Below are 12491 nucleotides of genomic sequence, written 5' to 3'. Positions count from 1 at the left end.
TTGCTAAAATAATCTAAAAATTAACAAAGTTGTTTTGCGCTATGTCTTGCCATTTTTATTTGTCTAGGTTATCACTTAATTACTTTATCATGTAAATAGAACATAATATTGATTTTAATTTTTCAACACTATATCAAAGAACCGAAAGGTTCTATTTAGTATTTAGAGATTTAGATCACTGTTGAATAACAAATTTGTAAATTATTGTGTTGATTTAGGAACTTTTATTTTATAGATAATTTTTGAAACAACGCGTCTATAAACGGTTGTTTATGAGCTTGAATTATCGAGTATTAATATAAGTAATAACTCATATTATATGCAGACAAAAGTGAATTTTAAAAAATAACAAGTTAGCAGCTTTTGGTCTAGAACCGCGAATTGAATAAAATTAATAATATAGCTGCTTGAATTTTAGTTAAACATACCGTTGAACTCTGCAAGTTTTGTTTGTATCCGTAGGTATTTGGGGGTCGCCATTATCGTCGAAAGTTTTGATATACATGTCCCGGAAGGCGTATTCATTAACGGTTTTAAATTGAATGCGCGGCGGGTGCCTTGTGTTTGCGCGTAGGTGTATTATATTGTTATTGTTTACACGATTTTACTAAAATCATTCTCTGCACAGCCGAAAATAAAACCGCGACGATACTGTGCCACGCTTTTATTCTTTAGAGGTAATGTAATATATTGTTAGGTTTGCGCGTTGTGCATTTAGGATAATATGTATATGTTACGGTGAAAGATGAATATTGGTGACTGTCGTCATTCTCCGGTGAATGACGTCTTTTACCAAAATGATTCGATTATGTAGATAAATGATGTAGAAAACTAGATTTTAAATTCAAATGTACATCTTTCACCGGCCATTGATGTCATTTACCAAAACTAGTGGTAAATGATGATAAATATCAAATAATACACTGATTTTTTTACTATAGGTACTATTTATAATAATGATTTATTGTTGGTGGATGTTTCATTTTTTATTTTAGGTATTTATTTGAATGGGATAATAGGTTAATTACAAATAACAAAATACGTGCATATTACAAATTATTTATTTATTATTATTTTGGTTACCATGACATTTTGAACTACACAACATTTCCGCTGCATTGCAAGCACATTTTTTAGTCCCACAACCAGTTTTGCAGTTGCATCGATTAAATCCTTGATGACTAGCTATTCCGTGTCGGCTTCTCTAAATGTTATTTCCCTGTCTTTATTTTTTTTCATAGCGCTTCATCTAGCTCTAGAAATTTTTCTTTACACATAGAAATTTGTGCTCGTGTATATTTGTGTTTCAACACCCCATATTGTGTACCTGGTTCAAACATTCGGTTATTTATTTTATTTTAATTAGATAAACATTATCAAATTAAAATTGGCTTACATAATTTTATACATGTCATCTTCGCATGAAATAATAACAGCAAGTAAATTACGCGGAGAACCTCGTGCTCTATCGACATCTGGTATTGGGACATGAACAGCTGTACTGACATCAAGCTTGGAAAATTTTTCGTTAGTCAATCTCTACATTTTTGACGCTCGTTTTTCGAGACAGATAACCGATTTTTGTTATTGGTCTTTAATTTTTTCAATCCTTTTACCTGTAAATAGATGACGATTGCTATTTTATTTTTTTTTTTAATTTACAAATTATTATTTTTTTAAATTTTCGGTTTAATATGCAATATTAAATATACCATTAAATATGCAGAAATTTGCAAGCATTTTTACTGAATTACATATAATAAATATTTAATAATTACCTATGTCTTTAGTATTTCTTAATTCATTTTCAGTCTCAAAGTTTACTTCATTTTCAAGATCTCCTACACTGACTAAACTTCTACTGTATTAATATGATCTGAATGGTTACTGTTATTAAATAGTTCTTCAATATCCTCTTATTCTGACTTAAGTTTTTCTATTTCATCGTAAGGTATCCCTGCTGAAGCTAACCCTGTTCTCGCTATACAACCAAACATCGCCTTGTATGGTGATCTTCCAATACCTATTATAAACATGTTTAAATTTAAAAAAAAAATAATTAATTAATTAAAATTAAAATTATTAAAAAAAAATTGTTTTTAGTTAATAGCTTACCTGAGTTCAAAGCCCGATTTTTTTGAAATTGCACAAATTTTAATGCCATTGGCCAGTCTTTTGATTTATTATCAGCCATCCAAGAAGCCAACATTTCTTCAACGTCCCTATTTGCGCGTTCAATTATGATCCTTGGGTCTGGCTATGACGAGACTTGCCATGCACAATTTTGATATCTCCCCACATTTCATTTAAATTTGTTATAATATAATTAACAAACTCACGACCATTATCCGAGTGGAGTATAGCGGGTGCGCCAAATATTGTATAAATATCTATCAGATTTAAAGCGAATTCTTCGGCCCTTTTTGTCTTCAGAGGATTTAAAATAGGTAACAAATTTCGTTAAATGATCTTGATAATTCATTATATGGCGACAATTATTATAATTTTGAGATTGCATGTCAATCAAATCAATTTGCGCTCTTGAATTAAATGCGGAATGTAGAATTGGTTTTGTCACAAGCCCTCTTTTCGGATTTGATTGTTTTATTTGACAATTACTGCATAAACCTAATATGCCATAACTGCCTCCGTTGTCACATTACAATATTTTGTTTTTAACACAGCCATCATCCTATTTCTACCACCATGCCCTAATAGAACATCATTCTCCGATTAAACTGGCGATTGACGACAATAACCGGGGAATGTCTGCATTTACAACGTTTACCAATTTTTAGGTAGATGATGTCGTTTACCGGGGAATGACGTCTTTTACCACGTTTACATAATTTACCGTAACATATATACGTTCGCAGCGGGTTAATCGACACGCCGTAAGTAAACTGCGTTTACAATTATTAATTTGCCACCACAAACGACGTTATAAAATATTATGATGATTTTCGCACCCGACTATCACGGCGGTGTTCGTATAATAATAATATTATGATGTGTCAATTTCCAAAGCTCCTAAGAAAACAATTTACTCGTATATACGGCAGGCATGTTATAAAGATAATAAAAGCTAAGACCTCCCCCCTACAAGCAAAGGTCAAAATGGAAACCCATTAAAATTTCAAGGGGGGCTAACATTTTTAACGTCAATGTCAATTCAATCCCATACAACTAAAAAATGATGGGGCTTGACGGAATTTGGGGGGGGGGGCTAAGCGATTTACTTAAGTCACGACGACACTGTGCCACGCTATAATTCTTTAGAGGTTATAATATATTGTTGGGTTTGCGATGTGTACGCGTTTTACACTTATGGGCTTGTATTGTATCAACGGCAAAGACCCTGATAATTTATATTTAAAACTAAAATTATAGACTTTGAAAGTTGGGGTTCGGAGGCTTGTGACTATCCTTATAGGTAGGTCGGGTGTACGTTCGCCGCGGGTTAATATCGAAACGCCGTTGAACGCTTTTTACAATTAACTCGCTACCCCCCAAACGACGTTATAAAATATTATGATTTTCGCACCCGACTACCACGGCGGTGTTAGTATATGACGTGTCAATTTTCAAAGCTCCCCGGCACCCTATTTACTCTTATATTATATAAATAACGCGTATATACGACGTGTTATATAGATAATAAAAGCATTTACAAATTTACAATGACGTCACGTGAACAAGTCTGGTGAGAGGGTGGGAGGTTCGCACCGAATTTAATATCTATGTATACAGTATATTGCACGTCGACGGGTGGTGGAAACCGCGGTGGGTATAATATATATTATACCGAGTAACATTGTTACGACGACATTGTTAATGCCACACAATAAACATGTTGGGTGTACGTGGAGTCGTTTCCGCGGATGTAATATAATATATAGCGTCGAAAATGAAAAAAATAATATTAAAAAACATTTAGGTGCCATCAGCTATGTGGAAAGGTAGAATATTATAAGATTATGCATAGGTACCTAATAATATTGTACGCCCACCGGTGAGTTTCTGCCCACACCGATGTCTCTGCGGTTTAATAATATGTAAAATGCTTATTATTGTATACAGAGTGATTATTTTATAACTATACAGCTTTTTTTGGATTTTCTTTTTTTTTTTTACTTAATTTGAAGTCTTTACAGCACAGAATTTTGAAATATTAAATTTCTATTTTTTTAATCATTACTTTAATGTTTAGGTTGTTATTTATATTTCAAACGACAATATTGTAATATAAATATTTAATTTTATATTTTTAATTTGAATGTTTTCACGCAGAATTTCGTTGCACAACTGCGGGATAACGAACCATAGTTGTTGTAGTTATATATTATGTATAAGCATTTTAATTTTAGTTGAGCTGGGTATAGTGGCGTTATAGGGTTACCCCAAAAAATGTTAGTCCACTTCGCTGTCAATCTAAAATTTAAAAAAAAATTGTGTAGGTAACCAAAAATCTATTTTTAAAAACGCATATTATATTAACAGAGAAAATGGCTTAATACATTAGTTTAGTGTGTAGTGATAAAATATTTACCTACATACCTACATCAGTATTATATATTTATATACTTAAATATTAACACTCAAAATTCACGTATATACATCCCCACATACAAGATTTTCAAGAAGAAAAATATTCGATTCGTATCGACTGGGAATAGTCACGTGCTGACAGGAATATAGTTACGTATCGGCTCGTGTCGAAGTCTGAGTCCGATACGAATCGGTACGTATCGCTTGTATATTGCACGTGTAACTTCTCGGACGCTCAAGATTGACCCGACACGTATCGATACATTCCAATTTCTTGTTCGAAAATCATGATACATTCATGTTATACGTTTGGATACGTCTCTTTATCGATATCGATTTGTAACATTCCTACGGGTTATAATTAATTATTATGGTTATTATTAATTTTGTATGTTAATATTTTTTATCGAACTATATATTATTACCTATGTTTTTAGTCTAAGTTTGGCGCCACTCCACTGCAGGGAATGAACCCTGCGGGGTTTTATACACCACAGTTAACGTAGCTATATTATATACACCCTTTAAATATATTGTTAAAGATCTTCAACCTTTCTAATGAAAAATCGGCGAGTGGTTTGATGAAAAATTTAATTTTTCACATATATCGAGCTAACTCGTTTATTCTGTTTCCGAGATTATTATTATAAAGTAATCATTATTTATAATTGCCTCACTTCAACAATAACCCCACTGAATAAAAAAAAATAAAAAAAATCTTCAATGCTATCATACTTATCTCAATTTTATGGGTTTGGATTAACTTCAATAATTAAATATAAACCATATTTGCATTATAATGTTGTATACTTTTGTATCGTTATTACGGGTGTTATTTAAACTAATGTTCATCGCATATAATTTTATTTAGTCATTACCACACGCAACATTACGAAATTACGAATTTTACTATTTATTTGCGGGTTAATATAATAACTAACACAGCTAAACTTTATATCGTATACTGTTCTGTTGGATGTGAATGCAAGGATAAACATTGTTACTGAAAAGTAATGAAGTTAAGTACGTAGGCACCTACGTAATATCATAATATCAGATCGATGAAATGTTCGCTTAAAATAATTCGTCCGTTGATGGCAAATTTTTTTTTTGTTACATCACACATTTATTATAAGTATATGTCGTCGAAGAATAATATAAACGGAGGTATACGTACAGCATTAAACAGGCACGTGATCGCTGTAATAGCTGTTATCGCGATCGTGGTGATTTTCCACAGGTCTTATACTTTATTGATAAATCGCGTAGAACATTAATTTGGCTAGATATATTAGGGGTTAAGGATTCGGTGGTCTTATCTGAAATGTCTGTTATTGTTGCGCTAACAAAGGGCATGTGCGCAATCAATATATAGAATAAAGGAATAATAGTGGGGAAAAAAAGGTCGTCCTTTACGAGCTGGTGATGGTAGAGAGAGGTTAGTGTAGTTAAAAAAAGGAAAAAAAGGCGTGGTGTGAGATATAGTGTAAAACGTGTGTTGTACCTACCTAGCGTTAAATATATAATTCTAATATTTCTTCCTATACCTAAAAGCAAACCTTTTTTAATTGGATTAGAGGTTTTGCATGACTTTTTATGGATTTAATAGTATATTGTAGAGAGAGAGAGAGAGAGAGAAAGTTGTCTTTATATTTGTATTTTTTTTCTTCGGCTTAGAAAATATGATCCTTTTATGTTCTAAAAATCATGTGAGTTTAGTGATGTCTGATTGAAATGTGATTTTTTATAAATGGGATGTTGTATAATAATTAATTATTTTATGTTTGTATGAATAAAACTACTAAATACTACAATTATTATTCATTGAAACAAACTACTAAATTAGATAATTAATAATATTTATACATAATTATCTAATAATAAAAACGAATAATTTCAGTGTAAATACTATCATTAGGTGCTATATATGATTAATTATGTATTCATGAATACAACATTGCAATTTATTTGTAAGCTAAATATTATAATTTGTTTTGTGTGGTTTAAAATAACCATTTTAATCAAGTAAACAATTTTATATTTAACTGTATTTTTAAATCGTATATAATAAATATTTATCTCTCGTCAGCACGGTTATTTAATAGTAAAATAATTATTACATAATTTTTTTTTTTTATTATTTAAAAATACGCCTCAACTACCGGGGTTACATAATATATTTATTAATAACAAACAATTTGTTCTCATAAAAACTTGATAGGTTAAACATAAAAATAATAACAATCCATTTATGTACTTATATTTTTGTTCAAATAAGAAGAATATATTTTGTAGTATTATTTACTTTATTAATAGTTTTTGAATATCAAAATTTTTATATATATTTTGAATAAAAATACTTCTTTAAAATTAAAAATTTTCATCATGTGTAGCAGATGGCTGATCAAAGACTACTGCGTCGATATTATTTTCCTGGAAAAATATAATTATATCCTAAATACTAAATTTACTGTGCTAAAAAAATATATTCCACACTGCTGGCCTCAACCATGTAACATTATATTATATTCGTTATAATTTATAGTATTATATTATAAGTTTAAATTTCAATAAATAATTCAATATTTACATGAACGGAAAACATAAAAATATAAAAATATAATCAATTATTTTTTCATCGTTATCAAAATACATAAAATTCAGTGTACATTTTTAATATAATGTAAACAGGCAAATGAGTATTTCTTAAAGTATATTGTTGTAATAGTTTAATAATTGTGAACACTATGATTGTTTGACAAAGTTTGACAATTTAGAAGAAAAGAAATTACAATATTTTTGTTGTTTCGTAAACATTTTGAACGTTTTGATAAAAAAAATGATTTATAATAATATATAATTTCGTATTCATCCAACGTGTGACATCGCATCCGTCTTAAGCTTTATCAATTTTTAATTTGATTAAATGTATGATTTCGGTATGGCAATTGGTCATCGTCGACTGTCGTGGACATACACATAGACTTAACTAATGACGTGACATAATACCCACAATAGGCTGACTTAATCAATACTTCGAGTCGTTACGTGACTGCAGTGATATGGAAAAAAATAATAATAATAACAATACGGGTCTGCCGTCTTGTCACTGTTTTGTATCGGGTTCGACGTCATAATAATAATAATTTATAAGCAATTGCATCTTTAACAATAATATTATTTTTAAATTTTTTGTTTGTTCGTGAGTAGGCATTTTAGTTTTAGGCGTTCGAACGCGGTAAATTTGTTGTGGCATGATAAAAGAACGTGCAGGTATAGGGTTTTAATTACTTATTTCTATGATTGTGTACATTATGATTATTTACCACAACTTAGAGCATCGATTGTCAATTTATCGTAATAGCGTGAAAATTAACGGATAAATCTTACACCGGCTAAATGCAATAATAATATTACCTATTATAAACATCTAAACACATTTTTACCCTGTACCTATAGGTATAGGCTATACAGGTAGAGGTGGCTTATTACGTTTAAAATTCGTAAATGTAATATTCATGAGAAAATAGAGTTCGGTTGGCAAGTTTTTAGTTAACCGAATAGTAATGCATTTCCTAATCGGCTCAACAAAAACGTTCGTTCCACAACTTTTTCCTTTCACCATACGCCGTCCCAAAAAGTTTATCAAGAGAAACACAACCATCTTTCAGCAATACGTTGAAAAGAAGTTTATGTTGTTTATGCAAACACACCTTAAGTCTTGTACTCTGTCTCAAACCTCATATTATGGATCATTATAATATACCTGCCTGGCCGCAAGCCGGCCGTTTGCATGTATAAAATAAAATAAACTATTATACTATAGTAATAATGTACAGAGTGTAATTTGCCAAATGAAATAACTCTTCTATTGATCAATACCTAAAAATTTTTTTTTTTTGATATTGTATAAACGCTTACAAATACAGTATGACATTTTTCTTATAACACCATAAAATAAAATATTGAAAATAGACAATTTGTAAGATTTTAGACAAATTTCGATGGGAAAACATATTTTATTCACGTCAAGTAATTTAATTTTTGCTTTTTTTTTTTAAATATCAATATTTTTTTGAAGCAATTTAATTTTAATCAAATTTTTCAAAATATTCTCTTTTGTAATTTCCTGGCATAAGTGTAATTTATTTTCTTAAATTATTTACTATCTCTATAATTTTTATAATTGTTGTTATACGTTTAACTAGTATCAGTTTTTTTTAACGTGCCTGCAGGTATTCAGTTTATTCCGTTACACCCTGTACATAAATGTATATAGTACTATACATAATTTTTGATTTAAAAATTATACGTTTTCTTTTCAATAAGACGTCAATTTCGAGTGATGTTTGAACATTATACGTATTGTGTTGGGTATTTATTATCGTCGAATATTTGAAATGAAACAACTATCGTGTCGCGTACTAAACATAAAATTAAAAAACTTAGCATGCAGGATTTCACTTTAATTTGTTAACTGTAGTTTGATTCATCTCGAAAATTTTGTAACTCATAAGTTCATGCATGACGTTTGTTCGATATTTTTCGTAAACTTCATACCGTTATAATAGTTTACGGAAATCGTATAACAGTTTTGATTTAGATGTTCGCTGAAACGTCTTTAGAAATTTATAGCCAGAATATATTAAGGTAATATTTATACTAAAGCTTACATATTTCTAAACTTATTTGTCAAAGCTTCTACGAAAGTTCGTATCCTTCGTCTCGGCACATTAATATTAATCAATGTGTTACTGCAGCATAGAATATGATTAAAATATGGGGACAATTCCGTTTTTAATGTTTATTATTATTATTTTTTTTTTTTTAATAATTTTATGCGCTTTTACTACACACTACACTGCCGTAAGTTTGCAGCCGTATATTATTGTACAACTGTATCGGAAAAGGTTAACGATTAAAAAAAAAAAATAGGTAAACTTTTGTCTTAGAGCTTTTGGTTATTTCAACACGAAAAACTTCACAATACCACACCTACTCTGCAGTCGAAACGCACACGACTGCTTAAGGATTTCTCGTACTTCCTTAGGTGTAGGTATTATATTATGCCGTCGTCAGCAAAACATAGATTATACGTTGGCTTTCATCGAGAACACAAGACCACAATAAATATCGCAGCAGAGGTATAGGTACTATACACAGCACATACGCCCGTCCTTGTTCGTTAAGGATTTCACTATAAGCCACGTGCAGGGACTACTCCAGTGGCTATTTTTTCTCATGGAGTGCGCACAATGGGCATAGTATGTATTTAAATTTGATTTCTATAGTGATTGTGAAGGCGTATGGTTGAATGGAAGTTTTATTTTCTTATATACCTATTTTTTGTATTCCGATAAGTTACGTTATGTTTATTACACGTAAAACGGTTTTAAATTACCATTTTTAATACTTAATAATATACTAACAAAAGGTACTCTTATCACCGCGCCGTAAAAGTAAAATATGAAAAATCGATTGCCTCGGTTACAGACTTTGTAACTGAAAAACTGATGGTCACTATCCAACGGGGGTCGTAGTTGTAGTCTCCTGCACCGCGTAGTGGCCGTGATGGTGTCGAAAGAAGGGTCGTCGGTGGTGGATCGAACACCAATCAAACAGCGTGCTGCGGTGATATCTACGAATATTATATTTTTATGTCGACGGTTGTGTTTGTGTGTTCACGAGGGAAACGTGGGATACATCGCACGGGTGTGGATCATGCGACTATACCACGGTAATCGTTACTGCGATATTATTACTAGTATCACTGAGTGTCGGATAACCGGCGGTGGATGCGACCCCGAACGTACAGTGCATAATAATAATATTATCTATTATTTAACCCGTCGGGCGACCGAAAAATAGTTGTCTAAATCTGAATAGACGAATAGGCCGCGATAAAATATAGGCGATTCGCATGGCACGTATACAATATTATCACGTGCCCGAGAACGGGGATGATATTACGGGGGCTTGTCCTATATATATATTTATATGCGCGTCACAATAATATATTAGGTATAATATCTCTCGGAGGGAGACTAAGTACGCGAATCGGTTATATTATATCCTCGCCGAGTGCCGATTATGTGTACGAGCAGAAGGGGGGGGGGGGGCAAGCGGACACAATATCTGTGCGTATTAAACCGTGAACCTAGCAAGGAGATCCGTCCTAACCTCGATCTTATATATTATATAGTTATTATAATTTTATTTTACTATCATTACAACTTTTACTACTCATACCACTGCTTCTATATACTACAACCGCGAATACCATATTATACCACTATATTTACTAATACTTCGGGTCCTGTTCCCGCAACTATTACGAATGTTTTATTACGGTTGCGTTAAGGGTGGCGTCAGATGCCGCGTATTTAGTCGTTGCTTTTTGAAAGATGGCTAGCAATATAACGCTGTCACGCGGTACGTCATATCATTATTATTGTTATTATTATCATCGTCGTCGTCGTCGTCGTCGTAAGAAGCACTTTGAGATTTGTTTAGTGCTTTTACTGCGGTAATAACTGCCATTAGTCAGTCCGCGTGGGCCATTCGAAATCCACAGTGAAACACAAGAGGTCGCAGCGTAAAGTGTATTAGCAACTTCGACCTTGGTCCTGATTATCGCGGTGCTATAATACCCTAGTGCCGGGGTCTTACAGTAATTAATGGCAAGACTGGTTTTGTTCCACCCGCACTATTTGCACACGCACACACTCAGGAAGCACCTATAGTTAATCGTGCGTATATTTTGTACTAGAAACACGGTACTAGTTTTTGAGAGTTTGTGTACAAAATATGATGACTAAAATCAATCCTTTCGACTTGTATGGGGTACTGGACGGACAACTCTGAAACCGAATTACGAAATTCGTCGGGACCGTATCGGAAAGACGTACCATTGATAGTAGTCGTGGCTGTTCTACGCGGCTTGTCAGCTTATTGCATGATGTGTAAGAAGACGTAATTATTGTGTTTTATAAATTATTGCCTCGACACGGTCATTGTATGTGACAACAAAAATCTCCTCAATCACGTGTGAATAAAAATAATACACTGATCCGTTGGAAGAAAAAATGAAAAAAAAAAACGTGGTTAACGGATAAATGTTTTATCGGTGTCGTACAAAGTTTTAGGCTCTAACTTTAAAAGTCCCTGATCTCGTTTTAAATTGTTCACACTACATATCAGACTACACGTGTTTACAAACATTTGCATAAGTACATTTTATAAAACTGCTGTTTTTGAGTATTTCTGATATTGAAGTTTGTTCCTTTATTATGATTTTGTTTTATTTTTATGAAAATTAGTAAACACCTACCTATATGCGGTACACCATTTTTTCTATATGATATTTATATGTTTGAGTAATGAAATGAATTATATATTTATTGTTGGTATTCATAATAATATATAATTATAATGTGCAAACTTAAGTCAGGTGGCACTACTGAGGGCCTTCCTTTTCTAATATTCTTAATGTCATATAAATAAAATGTTGTCATCATACTTACTGATTATTGTAAAAATAGATTGTAAATATATTCTTCTTAATAAAAATAAAAAAAAAAAAAAATGTGCAAACTTTAATGTTGGTACATAATCATTTAAAAGTTATAGAACCTATCTATGCAAAACACAAATAATCTTTTTTAAACTAATTCAATTTGTTTGGAAAATAAAAATAATATAAAATACTAGTACTTACATTATACTTGCATATCAATTATACAATTATATATAAATATATATATATATTATAACTTTATATGAATAACAATATTATTTTGAACAAAATCTTTTGAATTAATAACGTTATAATTTTGTGTATATTTAACGGATACATTTTGAATCACTACTCACACTACCTCCAAGTCTTAAATGTATTCAAATATTATTCATTGTACTTTAATAGTCATAAATTATGTATTAAA

The 12491-nt window shown here is 31.3% G+C and overlaps 1 protein-coding gene and 1 pseudogene across 1 annotated transcript in view; one reads left to right on the top strand and one right to left on the bottom strand.

Annotated features, from left to right (window-relative positions):
* Positions 1 to 12491, top strand: part of LOC132949993 (head-specific guanylate cyclase) — a 299190-nt gene that overhangs the window by 17957 nt on the left and 268742 nt on the right. The window lies entirely within an intron of this gene.
* On the bottom strand, positions 1061 to 1545 carry LOC132950340 (uncharacterized; annotated as a pseudogene).

The sequence above is a fragment of the Metopolophium dirhodum genome, chromosome 8 (genome assembly GCF_019925205.1).
Source record: "Metopolophium dirhodum isolate CAU chromosome 8, ASM1992520v1, whole genome shotgun sequence".
NCBI classification, from domain to species: Eukaryota; Metazoa; Arthropoda; class Insecta; order Hemiptera; family Aphididae; genus Metopolophium; species Metopolophium dirhodum.
The sequence above is the reverse complement of the archived record's forward strand: the minus strand, read 5'-3'. Positions and strand labels throughout refer to the sequence as shown.